At 37.7% G+C, this 14,709-nt stretch overlaps 1 protein-coding gene across 1 annotated transcript in view; it reads right to left on the reverse strand.

Moving 5' to 3' along the window:
* LOC109413053 (uncharacterized) overlaps positions 1–14,709 on the reverse strand; it is a 554,573-nt gene that overhangs the window by 227,713 nt on the left and 312,151 nt on the right. The window lies entirely within an intron of this gene.

Here is a 14,709-nt window from a genome sequence, read left to right on the forward strand (position 1 = left end):
CCGCGTTTAGAACGGAAGCGCAGAACCCTTTGCCTCGTTAACTTCTTTCACTTCATAGTTGTGGTGGCAATCACATCCGGCGTCCACGCGATTAGGTACACCCGCGAAAGAGAAGGGAACATACTTTGCACCGTAAATGCCTTTTGAAGCCGTTTAGGCACGTAAACAAAGCTCGCTGCTGAGCCACCAACCAACCAGGCATTCGAGATTGAACAGCAGCAATTAAGATCTTATCGTTCGACCATGGCCGCCGGATCGAGAAGCAGTGCAGTGACGGCTTTGGGTGTTTAGGCTTATAGGCATTAATATTTTTTTTCTGCGGAAAATAAAAACTGTGAGGATTTTCTTCATCCACTTTTTATTTACATCACGAAGCAGATTTCTTTCGCGTTTCAGCCGGCATCGAACGCGTTTTTTCACGCATCCTTTGAGTCACGGCATGGCATGGATGGCAGAAAGGTGAGGAATTCACTCAAGAACGCAATGTCGTGTAAATATTAGTTTTGATTTATGGGCTTTGATTAGCGTTGAATCGTTTTGAGTGGTCAACACGCTAATAGGGTTATATTGTGTCGAATCTTCTTCAAAACAAAACGAAACAGCTTGGTAAATTCCTGATTGAGATCGGGTTTAGTAGAGTTCTTGAAACAGGAAACTCTGACATAGGTTCAAGGTGCAATTGACTAGCCAAAGTTGCCACTTCCTTCCTCCTTGATCGATCAGCCCTGCTGTTGTCAACAAACAGCTGCTTCGAACCATCAGGTATCTTTAGTGTTTGAAAATGGTTCTGCAGCATCAAAGTGCAGAGCAAAGAAAGGACGAAAATGACACAGCATTCGCTCGTCAACTGCATTTAATGAAAAGGAATCTACTAAATCTACGCAAGTTATGCGGGTTTTGGTTGTAAAGATAGAGGTAGATACACTCCCGTTCAAAAGTTTGGGGTCACCCCCTCAAAAACATGTCATTTTTTTAGGCCCATATCTCCGCCAATTTGCGTCCGATTTCAAAACCCTAGGTTTCATTCAAAAGATTATAAGTGAAAGAAACTTTGAACATGATTTAAAAGAAACTTTTTCAAAAAATTTTGTATGTAAACTTAACCCAAAGTTGCCAAATTTTCTAAAAAATGAATATAAACTTGCGGCAGTGTCGTTGGAAGTTGGGTCGACCAAATTTTAAGATGAGAGCGGTAATATGACCCATTTTCTATTGGCTTTCAACTGCTTTTTACAGAACTTAGCTGAAAAATCTAGAAAAAAAGTTATTAAGTAAATTAGTCCTTGATGTCATCGACCAAAAGTTTGGGGTCACCCCTAAATATGATGTATCGGCCAAAAGTTTGGGGTCACTATCGTAAAACATGGAAAAGTGATTTGTTGATATCTTTGTCATCTTTCATTCAATTTTAATTCTTCTTGACTTATTTGAAACAAAATGAATGATACTTACTGCATAGACATTGAACCACACATATTTGTTGAAATTTACATACTAAAACTTAACGTAAAGTTGCCTCATTTTTTGAAGCGTGGTAAAATGTGCTAACTTTACATAACATTTTTATATACAAAAATCGTTAAATACGTTAAGTTTTTTTTTTTTATTTCTTTCTTTATTTGGAGTAGGGAAAAACCCCTGGGAGCGGAATTCCTTCCCAGTTGAAGACATCAAGCGTAAATTTAATTAATTATCTTTGAAATGAGCCAAAAATAATTAAAATTGAACTATAGATAACGAAGATATCACCAAATCACTTTTCCATGTTTCCATGTCACTTTCGTAACCCCAAACTTTTGGCCGATACATCGTATTGAGGGGTGACCCAAACTTTTGGTCGATGACATCAAGGATTAGTTTACTTAATAACTTTTTTTCTAGATTTTTTAGCATGGTTCTGTAAAAAGCAGTTGAAAGCTAATAGAAAATGGGTCATATTACCGCTCGCATCTTTAAATTTGGTCGACCCAACTTCCAGCGACACTGCCGTAAGTTTATATTCATTTTTTAGAAAATTTGGCAACTTTGGGCTAAGTTTACATACAATTTTTTTTGAAAAAGTTTCTTTTAAATCATGTTCAAAGTTTCTTTGACTTATTATCTTTTGAATGAAACCTAGGGTTTTGAAATCGGACGCAAATTGGCGGAGATATGGGCCTAAAAAAATGACATGTTTTTGAGGGGGTGACCCCAAACTTTTGAACGGGAGTGTACATACTACCTCTTGGTTTGGCGAGCTGCCGATTGCTAGGTACAAGGTTATGCATAAACTATTTGAGATTGTAACCTGTCGGTTACATCCTTAGATTTTTATTAGTTGTATGAGCCGAATGTTGGCGGAAATTTCATGTTTTTTTGTCTTGTTAATGTCAGAAGGCCCCACACGACTGAGAGGGTTACTCCGCTACCAAACCATTACAAACTAGCGTTGCTGAAGGGCGTAGAGGATGGCCATCATGGGTTTTATGTTTAGATGTGTCATGGCCGTGAATTATGTCCCATGGGCGCTGCCATCTTCGAAATAGAAGATTTGTAGGCAGAAGTATATAGGCGTCCGTGTGAGAAACACCGATCTTTGCGATCGACTAAAAGTAGTGCCGCGTAGTGTTGCTACAATCCCCCCCCCCCCTTTCTTTTCCGATGGCGGGAATTGGGGCAACGGCCTACTTTCGTTCAGGTAATTCGGCCTACATTAAAATCACCGGCCACCCTGACGGAACTAATTATTTCCTCTAGGACCTCTTCCCGTATTATAAAATACGGCCTCACACGGGTCGACTCGGAAGTCAAAATGGCTTCCGAGTCTAACAGCCAAAGACGACCTCTCGTCCGCATTCGGACAATTCCCTCGGGCCTCGGGCCCTAATTGTCAAGGAGGGTCCTCTCTCGGCCCGGTCTCTCCGGTATCGTCCTGGGCCGTGCCGATATCGCCAAAGAGAAGAGAACTAGTACCACCAACGATTCCAGCAAAGCCCGCTGGACATTCCGGATGCCATTCTGGACCAATGGACATCCCCGAGCCGCCCCGCGGCGAGATTCCGGCCCCACGGTAGGGCTATCGCAATCGTGCGTAACCGTGTGGGCCAGCGCCGGAGGAGTACAACAGTGAGTACAGTGATCGATCCCCTCTCTTGTACACACCATACAAAAATGTGAACCACACACCCACCCACACGCCACAGAATAGGGCAAATAAATGTTTAAAGAACATGAAAATTCTTGTGTTTTCCATACTTTGTCACGCGTCCCTTGATCACCCAGTAGTAAGCCGACTCTGAGACCCAGCTCGAGGAGTTTCTTGCTGCTGCTAGCTTGTACGGGTTAGTAGTTGGCAGGCCTAGTTACAAGATAATGAATAAAGTGTACTCCATCCACTTCCTAGATAATGCATTCAATCAATTCAACCATCATGTCCTTCAGTAAAGATCTATTAACTATTAATCTTAACAAATGAAAATGTTTAGTATTTCATAAATTGGAAATAATTATTTCTATATTATCCATAAAGCTATGAAGGAATTGATATGCCCAGACTTTTTCTGTTCTTACCAGAGAAAGTAACAACATTCAGGTATTGCAGCAATCACAGATTTAATAGCCGAGTCGTAACCCTAATTGATCACAACTGAAACTCGATTCATATTTCATGAGCCGTTCCAATCACAATGACGCTAACGAAGGACATTCGTGCAAGAACACACCTCTTCCCTGTGCAAACACAACACTGACCTGGCGTAAAGTATGGAGGAGCTGAAGTGGTGTTTCATCTTTTACAGTTAACCATCGCATCGTCGCCACCACCATGCCATCCACCGTTATCGGTCGTTATTCGTTGTCGCAACTAAGGCATAAAGCAATCAATAAACTCGGTCTGATTGCAGAAGCCCAACCAAGCGCAAACCCATCATGATGGGGGGCACCTACCATACCAATGCTGTTGTTGGCGGTGGTGGTATCATCATCATGTTCGAAGCCGGTCGTCCTCGTTGTAATCGTAATCATAAAAGAAGCAGCAGCCTTTGACGAAGAAGCGTTCGCAATCCGGTGACGGCAGTTGCACTTGAACTACAGTGGTGCGTGGAACTATGCTGATTCAAAGAGTGAGATCCAAATGGCAGGAGCCAGATAAAAGTTTTTGTCATAGATTTTCCTTGGAATTTTCCTAGATGTTTCTGCAGGATACTTTTCAGGAACTTTTCCAAGCAATGCCTCGAAGATTTTCCCAGGAACAATTGCGCTGCGTATATTCCTCAGGAATCTTCCTAGAAACATCACCAGGAAAGGTCCAGGATAGAAGTTCCTCCAAGAAATTCCTTAAGAAGCAATGCAGGAATACTTCAGGGGATGGCCAAAATGCTTGGGATAGGCAAATTTTTTTTTCTCTCACATAAAAGTTCAACATGCTATAACTTTTCATAGAGTGTATCAAAAAATCTCAAATTTTGACTGTTTGTCAACCTTGTGTGCATCATTGATACAAATTTGGGCTCGATTGATTAATCTTTCGCAAAGAAAGAACCGTTCGTGTAAAACACTATTTTTTTAAGAACTCATTTTTGAGCTGCCATATCTCGGAAACCTGTGAACCGAATTGAATAAAATTTTGAACTGCACTCACAATATACAAATGCTTCACAAACTATTAAAACATAGATACTTTTTGAACGTTAAAAAAAGTTATCATAGATTGACACATTTTTTTAATTTTCTCGAAAAAGTGTAATTTGTTTACGTCAATGTCAATAAATTTTAGTGTTGATGCCCAAAGATTTTCCACTTCTGTTCTCAAGATATCTCTAATCAGATATAGTAGAGCCTATTTAGATTAAAGGAAGTACACGTTTAGTAATTTTTGTGTGGTATTGTAAATTTCACTTATTTTCCTCTATATGGGTAAAAATTTCATCCCGGTATTACTTAATTCGCCGTGAGAAAATATTACATTTTATAACGTTGTTTTAAGTTTCAATATATTGTTGATAAACGTTAAAAAATTAATTCAATTTGGTTCACTGGTCTCCGAGATATGACAGCTCAAAAATGAGTTGTTTAAAAAATAGTGTTTTACCCGAACGGTTATAACTTCGCGAAAAACTGTTCAATCGAGCCCAAATTTGTACCAATGATAGCATAGCATAGCATAGCATGAATACTTGCACAAATCTTGGATGGAGTTGCAAAGTTGAATATATCCATTGACATTGCTGATGTCGCTACTATCTACAATGTCATAGATTCACTCAGCTCCACACACCTGGCCAAGTCCTTGCAAGCATTTATAAATCCCTTCATCAACTTAGAAAGAGCCCAGAACTGAAGCAGCTTCCAATAGATGAAAGGATATTGAAAATAGCGAATTTTCAACTTATATGGAGTTATATAGCAAATATATACTGAAGTAGAATTATTTATAAGTAAATAATATTGGAAAGATCTCACCAATTATTGTGTGGTTTTTGTGATTCAATGCCGATCATCTAATTGTCTTGATTAATGTTCTTCTCTGCAAAGAACAACACAATATTCGAGCCCAAATTTGTACCAATGATGCACATAAAATAATTTGATAAACAGTCAAAATTTGAGATTTTTTGATGCACTCTATGAAAAGTTACAGTATGTTGATTTTTTTTTGTGGGAGATAAAAAGTTGCCTATCCTAAACATTGTGGCCACCCCCTGTACATAATAATTCCATCATAATTCTGAATTTCCCGAAATTATTCCAATTATTCAGAATATTCAACGATGTTTTTCAGGAACTTTTCCAAGAAATACTTCGAGAATTTCCCCAGGAACTCTCGCGTTGTGTTCTATATATATTTTCCGTGGTATTTGCTCAGCATTTTCTGAGAATTCTATCAAAAATTTCCCCTAGAGTTTAACCCCTAAAGAATTTTCCTAGAAATTTTCCCAGAAACATCACCAGGAAGGACCTTAAGAGGTCACTGAGGATTTCTCCAGGAATTCCCTCTGAGGTTCACTTAGGAATTTCCTTGAGAATTACTTATCTGAAATTTTCCTAGGATTCCCCTTACACTTTTCTCAAAGATTTTCCCAGAAATTTGGATAAAAATAACACAAAAATTGCATGATAATTTCCAATTTACAGAAAATATTACAAAATCTATTATTTTCCAGGACGTTTTTCAGGAACTTTCCAAAACATGCCCTATGAATTACCCCGGAATCCGTCGCGTTCCATTCTACATGTATTTTTTCCACGTATTCCCTGAGCATTTTCAAACAAATCTTTCCATAATTTCCAAAGAAATTCCTGGAGGGATTCCCAAAGGAATTCCTGGAGGATTTTCCAAAGGAATTCTTGGAGGAATTCCCAAAGGAGTTCCTGGAGAAATTCCCAAAGTAATTCCTGGAGGAATTCCCGAAGGAATTCCTGGAGGAATTCCCAAAGGAATTCCTGGAGGAATTCCCGAAGGAACTCCTGGACGAATTCCTGAAGGAATTCCTGGAGGAATTCCCGAAGGAACTCCTGGACGAATTTCCGAAGGAATTCGAAAAGGAATTACTGGAGGAGTTTCCAAAGGAATTTCTGGAGATATTCTTCCCAAAGGAATTCCAAGACGTATTTCCAAAGGAATCTTTGGAGGAATCGCTATAGAAATATCTGGAAGAATTGCTAAAGAAATTTTTGGAGGAATTCCCGAAGGAATGCCTGGAGGAATTCCCGAAGGAATTCCTGGAGGAATTCCCGAAGGAATTCCTGGAGGAATTCCCGAAGGAATTCCTGGAGGAATTCCCGAAGGAACTCCTGGACGAATTCCCGAAGGAATTCCTGGAGGAATTCCCGAAGGAACTCCTGGAGGAATTTCCGAAGGAATTCGAAAAGGAATTACTGGAGGAGTTTCCAAAGGAATTCCTGGAGATATTCTTCCCAAAGGAATTCCAAGACGTATTTCCAAAGGAATCTTTGGAGGAATCGCTATAGAAATATCTGGAAGAATTGCTAAAGAAATTCTTGGAGGAATTCCCGAAGGAATCCGTGGAGGAATTCACAAAAGAATTCCTGATGGAATTCCTGGATGAATTCCCAAAAGAATTCATGGAGGATTCTCAAAGGAATTCCTGAAATAGTTCGCACCGATGTCTAGATGAATGCGCAATAGAAGAAGGAATCCCTGGAGGAATTCCTGAAGAAATGCCTGGAAGAATTACCAACAAACAAGTCCACGAGGAATTCCTTCAGGAATCAATGTAGGATTGCTTTGGAGAAATTGCCAAAGGAATCGCTGGATTGATTACTAGAAAACACCGCTTGATGAATTTATAGAGAAATCCGTAAGAAAATCTTGGGAGAAGGATTTCTGGAGGAATCGTTGAAAAAATTCCAGGATTAATCAAGATGAATCCCAAAAGGAAATTTTGGGAAGAGTTTCTGGAGGAATTTCTGAAGGAATCCAAGAAGGAATTTGCTGAATTCCTGGAAGTATTCCTAATTTGGAGTTTGTGGAGAAATAGCTGAGAGAATCTCTGTCAAAATTCTTAGAAGTACTCCTGGAGGAATGTGTGAAAGAATCCTTGAAGGCAGTCCTGAAAAATATTCTAAAAAAAATGTGGAGGAATCTTTGAAGGATTCCATAGAGAAAATTCTCAAAAAAGATCTAGATCAACTGTTGGAAAAAACCCTGAAAGAATTCATGGAAAATCTGTTTCACAAAGGGTTACTGAAACAGTACCTTGTAGTCTTGTTAAATCCCTGAAGAAATTTTTAAGCAACACCCAATAATTTCATGTAGGAACACCTGAGGTATTTCTAGATGGAATGCAAGGAGGAATTTCTGCTGGAATCCTGGCAGAAATTTCTGGATAACCCTGATCGATTCATGGAGAAATCTCTTGATGAGCACCTGTAGAAATTCTAGGAGAACCTTCAGCAGAAGTTCTTGAAGGAATCAAAAGGACATTCCTCCCAAAACAAACATTGAAGGCATTCGTGGAGACACCATTAAAAAAGTTCTGAGACAAGTGCTTGAGTGCCAGGAAGATTTCGCATCCACGGAGAAATGCTAGAAAAAAAAAAAACCAAAATAAAGCGGTTTAAAGAATGCATTGAGAAATTCCAGAAAAAAAATCATAAAAATAAGTGAAGTGAAGGAGATTTTAGAAAAAAAAAAGAAAAGACTACAGGAGTTTCATTTTGAATCACTGGTAGGCTTTTCGAATGGATTTATAGAAGAACGCGATATTTTAATGAATAAATTGTGAAATTCATAGAAAAATCCAGGATTTACCTCTGGATTTTTTTTAATTTTGTGGCAAAATTTCCTGGAAAATTTCTGGAGAATTTTTTGGGAAATTATTACGGCATTTTTTTTTCTAGAAATTCCTTCTTAATTCGTTGGCGAACTCTTAAAAACATCTTCCAAAAATTCCTGCGGAAATTCTTGCAAACATTTTTGCGAAAATTCTTGGGAAACCCCTGGAGAAACTTCCGGAGAATATTGCTACTGCCTTTTCTTGTGAGTATCCTTATTTTTTTTAAATAAGCCAAGGGAAGTTCATCACAAAACTTCTGAGGAAAATTCCTGTGGAAATCATGAATAAATTTCTGGGTAAATTCTTGGTTATGCTCCTGGAAAGATTTCTGGGGACAGCTTTGAAGAAGTTTTAGGTGAAATATGTGATACAATTCCTAAAAAAAGTGATGGGAATATACCTGGAGCAATTTCTGAAGAATATGTTTCCTTCTTTATGAAATTCAGACTAGAAATATTGTACTTGATCAGGAAAATCGTGTGATTCATGAGAAAGTTCCTGTTGAAAACATGTGAAAATGTTTTGGGAATTTCCTGAAAAATCCTTAAGAAATTTCTGGGAGACATTCCTAGTAATGTTCCCGCGAATATTCCTGGGAAAATAATTGGGAAATTCTTGGAAAATATTGGATTTTGGAATGATTTATGAAAATCGTTAGTTATGATGAAATTTTTGTATAATATTCTAACAGTTCTTCTTGTGGAAGTTCTTGAAGAAATTTTATTGAAATTTCTGGGATAATTCTGGAGGAAACTGAATTAGGAACATCCTGTGTAAATTCCAGATGAATGATGAGGAAGTTCTTAGAAAAACTTCTCTGCAAATCTCTGGGGAAATTTCTGTAAACCCTTAGTTAATCCTTGGGGCCTTTGCTGGTGATATTTCTGAAAAGATTACTGCGAAAACACTTGAGGAAGAAGTTGGATAATTCTTAGAGGTAAATTTTGAAAAAAAATTTGGAAAATGCTTGTGAAACTCAACGCGAGAATTCCTGGGTAACTATTGGGTCATTTCTTGGAAAAGTCCTTGATAAACTTTCTGGATTATGGAATAATTTCTGGAAATTGAATACTATAGAGACATTTTTGTCTCATTTATTTTCAAACTTCTGGGACAATCCTGGAGGAAAATATACGAGGAAAATCCGGGGAAAATTCCAAAAAAGTGATGACGAAATTTTCAGGGAAATTCCTGCGTGAACCTAAAAGAGAAATTCTGGAAATAAAATTCTCGGGGATCTCTTGGGGTCTTTCCTGGTGATGTTTCTGAAAAGATTCCTGGGGAAATTTTTGAGAAAGTTCCTTTGGGAATTCCTCCAGGAATTCCTTTGGGAAATCCTCCAGGAATTCCTATGGGAATTCCTCCAGGAATTTCTTTTTGAACTCAATCAGGAATTTCTTTCGGAATTCTCTCAGAAATACCTTTGGGAATTCCTCCAGGAATTCCTTTGGAACTCCTGGAGAATTCCTGGAAGAATTCTCGAAGGAATCCCTTTGGGAATGTCTCAACCAGGAATTCCTTTGGGAATTTCTCCAGGAATTCCTTTGGGAAATCCTCCAGGAATTCCTATGGGAATTCCTCCAGGAATTTCTTTTTGAACTCAATCAGGAATTTCTTTCGGAATTCTCTCAGGAATACCTTTGGGAATTCCTCCAGGAATTCCTTTGGAACTCCTGGAGAATTCCTGGAAGAATTCTCGAAGGAATTCCTTTGGGAATGTCTCAATCAGGAATCCCTTTGGAAATTCCTCCAGGAATTCCTTTGGAAATTCCTCCAGGAAGTTCTTTGGAAATTCCTTTGGAAATTCCTCCAGGAATTCCTTTGGAAATTTCTCCAGGAATTCCCTTTGAAATTCCTCCAGGAATTCCTTTGGAAATTCCTCCAGGAATTCCTTTGGAAATTCCTCCAGGAATTCCTTTGGAAATTCCTCCAGGAATGCCTTTGGAAATTCCTCCAGGAATTCCTTTGGAAATTCCTCCAGGAATTCCTTTGGAAATTCCTCCAGGAATTCCTTTGGAAATTCCTCCAGGAATTCCTTTGGAAATTCCTCCAGGAATTCCTTTGGAAATTCCTCCAGGAATTCCTTTGGAAATTCCTCCAGGAATTCCTTTGGAAATTCCTCCAGGATTTCCTTTGGAAATTCCTCCAGGAATTTCTTTGGGAATTACTTTAGAAATTCCACCAGGAGTTCCTTCGGAAGTTCCACCAGGAATGTCTTCGGGAATTTCACCAAGAATCCCTTTGGGAATTCCTCTAGTATTCTTTTGGAAATTCCTCCAGGATTTCATTTAAGAATTTCTCCATGAAATCTTTTGGCATTTTTTCCAGGAATTCCTTTGGGATTTCCTCCAGAATTACCTTTAAGAATTCTTCCAGGAAACAAAACAAATCAAGGATTTACTCCATGATGTATCGATGTTTTCTGAATCGCACAATTCACCGAAAAACTGCACCACCCAGTAGTGCCCGTTGCTTCATCTTGACGGCGATGCTTTGTGCCGCTCCGATGATGTTTACTCAACGCAATCCTTGAAAGAGTGAATGGGCGTGGGCGGGGGGCGATGAATACGACAGGCAACAACTGGAATCAATCAATCCTATATTGTTGACTTTAATGAAAGCACAAAGAGAAAAGCGTACTGAATTGAAATCGGAATCCTTGTTTACGAGCGCACTCATCTGCAGACGACGACGACAACCAAAGGCTTTGGCGGAAAATCAACGAACAGTGAATTAATTCTGCGGGGAAATCAGTAATTTTTCATCAACAATCGGAAGTTTCGCGAGGAGATTGCGGTTCGGTGGGGAAGTTGAGAGTCGGTTACGATATCACGTTAAACAAATATTGAACCTAAAACTAGGATATTGATACCGGCAATCAATGGTAGTGGAGCTACTTCGCTTAAAGCTGCCCTGTTGTTGGCATGTTTATTATTTGTCTTTATTGCAAGGACCAGCTCAAAGGGAGCACTTCAACGCGAAAGTGGATCCCATGTACCAACAATAGTGTCGCACTGGTACCTACTCTGTGAAATCGGAGAAATATGAAACCAATAGCCTCGGGTTATGAGCATTAGAGGAGGTCGGTGTCAAATGGGTCATCCTATATCGCTTTTCTTGCACTTTCATAATAACCGCTTGCTTATAAAGTTGAATTGACCATTGTTGATGAAGCTTAAAAGTTACATTCCTCAGGAATTGGGAGGGTAACAATATTGACAATTTGATCTGGTTGGAAAGTCGAACAAACGGAGCATTAAAACCTCATTCTTTCGCTCTCTGATCTGAGTCTTAAATAGTCTCTGATTTTCGTACCAAAATTGAAGAATGTGCATTTCTACTCAATTTCCCCCACCTGCTTCAGCATTATTGTTTTCTCCAGTACAGGAAAACCGGAGGTGATTCAAACATATTGGCACTTCAGGTAGCCCGGCACACACTCGAAAAACTATAAGTTCCGGCGCTATAAAAAAAAAAAAAACAGAGCGAAATGACCAGGCGCTACTGAAAGTGTTCTTTTACAGTTTGACAGACGTTGTTGGTTGGCCGGCGCGGCGTACTTGTAAGTTGTTCAGATCCGAGAATGGGTTTGGCTCCTGTCGTCGCGTCGGTCGGTTTGGCCATAAACCGGAAGTGGTTTATGTCCGGTACCAAAAAGTAGTGTTTTGCACGGTGCGAAATACTTGGAAGGTATATCGTAAATTCGTTTGCACTTTTGAGATATTTTTTTTCTTTTTTTTTGCTCTGGACAATGCCATAGTCTGGTAACTGGGCTGAAGTCGTCATCATATTTTACAGTCGCTTTTGTCTAGTTTACGATGGTGCCAAACAGGTTATGTCGATCGTAAATTGTGCCTGGGTTTTTGGGGTAAACTATGGCGAGTTTGAGTGTATCACTGGATGGGTTCTTGAGCCGAGTCGTAGAACAGAAGCGCAATTTGCCGTCCTAAATTTTGTCTTTGGATGATTGAATTTTACGACATGATAAAAGACAACAGCATCATGAATGAGTTCAATAAAAGATAGTAATCATAATATGAGACATCTATCAAATGGCCGTATCAAACTGGAATTTATGAGCTGCGCAGTATATGCGTTGATGAATTTGGTTAGTTAGTTAAAACGGCTATATAAGAATGATTTGTTTGGAAATTCTCATGCCTAAATTCAATTAAATTATTCTCAATAAACATCTCATAAGCAGAAATTTCTCCATTTTATGTCCATCATGCTATCAGTTGGCTTTTCATATCAGATTAGAACATGTTTTGGAGAAAGCTATCACGACTAGTTGCATATAAATCCTTGAATAGTAGCACTGTTTACTGTCATGCTGGTTACTCAAGGTTTCTAAACCTCTCTGCCCCTATACTGATATGTTCCCGGTCCTTTGCGTGCAATCAGTTCCAAAAGTGTAACAGTCATGCAACCTGGATACAATCCTTGGGAAGTTTCTAATAAATTTCAAGTTTGAGTCGCTGGGAATTTCCTGAATAAATCTCTGAAAAAAATACTAAAGAAATCGCTTATTTCCAGAAGAATCCACCGAATCTTCGAAAAAAATTGAGTAAATCCTTAAAGAATTTTCTATACGAATCCAATATGCAATTTCATTCATTCAGAGAGAAATCTCAGTGTCAATCCTAGGAGATTTTCTAAGGGATTCCCTGTAAGGATTATTAATAAATTGAAATAATAAAAAAAATATTTAATCTCCGATTTTTTACACAAATTACTGGAAGAATTTCTGAAGTAAACCGTAGTTGTCTTTCTGAGAGAATCTTTGGATGATTTTTGAGGAAGTTTATGGAAGATTTTGCAGTGCAATATTTGGAGGAAATTCTGGAGGAATCTCGAGAGGAATGGCTGAAATGAACTCTGAAGAAATTTTCTCAAAAAAATCTGGAGGATTTTCTAATATAAAATTTCTTAAAAAACTCCCCGAAGAATTATTGAATAAACTCGTGGTAGATTTTCTTAAACCGATCACTAGAGTATTTGCTATAAGTAAGGTATACAGAAATGCTGGGATTAATGCTTTAAAAATTGTCTTAAGGAATTCTTGGATAATTTTCTATAAAATTTCCTTAAGGAAACTTTCGTGGAATTTCTAAGGGAATTGCTTAAAGAATTCATAGAAGATTTTTAAAAAGAATGTCTGAAAAATTTACAAAATAAATCTTTGACAGAACTTCTAGAGGAAACTTTGAAGGGTTTGTTTTTAAGGTAATCAATAGAAGATTTTAAAATAAAAAAAAACGGAAAGAATTTCTGATTCATCAAAAGCAATTTCTAGAGACAAACTTGGAAGAATTGTGCAAAGAATTCCTGAGGGATGATAGCTTTTTGAGAGCGCAATCTCAAGAGAAATTTTTGAAGAAATCGCTTAAAATATTTTGGAAGAATAGCAATAGAAATTCTTATGGGAACTTACAAAGCAATGAAAGTTTCTGAAAGAATTTTTAGACTTATTTCTGAATAAATCTGTGGAAAACTTTATGAAAACATCTCGGGAAGAATTTGTGAAAAAATCAAGGAAGTATTTCTAGAACAATCCCTGTAGAAAATATCAGAATGAATCCTAGGACGGGTTTTTGTTTAAGATCGGATGTAGGAATTTCTAAGGGAATCCCTGGAGAAATTTGCAATGGAATCCCCGTAGGATTTTTTTAGGAAATTTTTGGGAGATCTACTTAGATAACTTTAGAAGTACTTCTCATGGAATCTCTGAATAATGATAATAATAAATTCTAAGAATCCGTGGAATTGCTTTGGAAATTTCAGAAGGTGTATTTGAATGATTTTCAAATGGATACTTAAGATATATTTCTAAACAAATGTTTTGATTGTTCTGAAGCATTCACCTGATACAAAGACAGATTTTGAATAAATTTATTGGAGAACAACACCAATGGAATAGAACTCCCGAGAAAAAAATCACAAGGATTTTTTAAAGGAATCCTTGGAGGAATTTATGACAAAATCTCTGGTCAGGAGGTGGATTAAGTATGTCGTCCAAGCAGCAGCGGTTAAAGTTTTGATAAAATACATCAACGATTTTTTTAATAAAGGAGATTTAATTTTATACTGAGGGAGCTTAAAACTTGAAATGTTCACAAGGTTATTTTTATAAAATTGGTGAAACTATTAACACATCTCATCAGCAATTTTCTAATTCTTGGAAAAGTGATATGAAACAAAAAAAACCACATCTTGATTTATTAGACTATAGAGACGAATGAAATAAAAAAAAACAAAATATATTTTATACATACAAAAAATTGGAAATATTCAAATATAAAAGGTAAAAAAAAAACTCTAGATAACTACTTCTCTTGAATTTTCAAATGCGCTATTAAAAGACAAAAGAAAATTAAAGGTGATTTCTTGTATTCAGAAAGGTTTTTTTTTTCAGGGACATCTGTAGGAGTTT

This window comes from Aedes albopictus, chromosome 2 (genome assembly GCF_035046485.1).
Source record: "Aedes albopictus strain Foshan chromosome 2, AalbF5, whole genome shotgun sequence".
NCBI classification, from domain to species: Eukaryota; Metazoa; Arthropoda; class Insecta; order Diptera; family Culicidae; genus Aedes; species Aedes albopictus.